Below are 371 nucleotides of genomic sequence, written 5' to 3' on the forward strand. Positions count from 1 at the left end.
CCGCCCCTCTCTCTCATTTCCCTTTCTTTCCGTCTCCACTCTCTTTACAGTTTTATACCAGCAAGCACTCAAGTTATTTGCTATTGTCTCTATTCTTTCCGCCATCGTGTTTGCTTCCTCTTATCCCCCTCTCCCTTTTCCCCTTTCCCTCCCCTTTGGTTGCTTTTATCACAATAAGTAGCTTACCTCTAGCCTGTGTGTTTGTTTTTCTCTATTTTTTGGTCTATTTTATTCTGATTCTCCTTCTTGTTCCCCTTAATCTTATTAATCCCCATCTCTTCTTTTCTTTTCCCAGCTATTCTTTATTTCCGCGTTGCATTTTCCCCGACATTTATCACCAATATCCCTCTCTCTTTTCGCCGGTCGCCCAT

The 371-nt window shown here is 42.3% G+C and overlaps 1 long non-coding RNA gene across 1 annotated transcript in view; it reads left to right on the forward strand.

Annotated features, from left to right (window-relative positions):
- LOC119590366 overlaps positions 1-371 on the forward strand; it is a 32,690-nt gene that overhangs the window by 23,851 nt on the left and 8,468 nt on the right. The gene's annotated exons all lie outside the window — the stretch shown is intronic.

This window comes from Penaeus monodon, chromosome 27 (genome assembly GCF_015228065.2).
Source record: "Penaeus monodon isolate SGIC_2016 chromosome 27, NSTDA_Pmon_1, whole genome shotgun sequence".
Lineage (NCBI taxonomy): Eukaryota > Metazoa > Arthropoda > Malacostraca > Decapoda > Penaeidae > Penaeus > Penaeus monodon.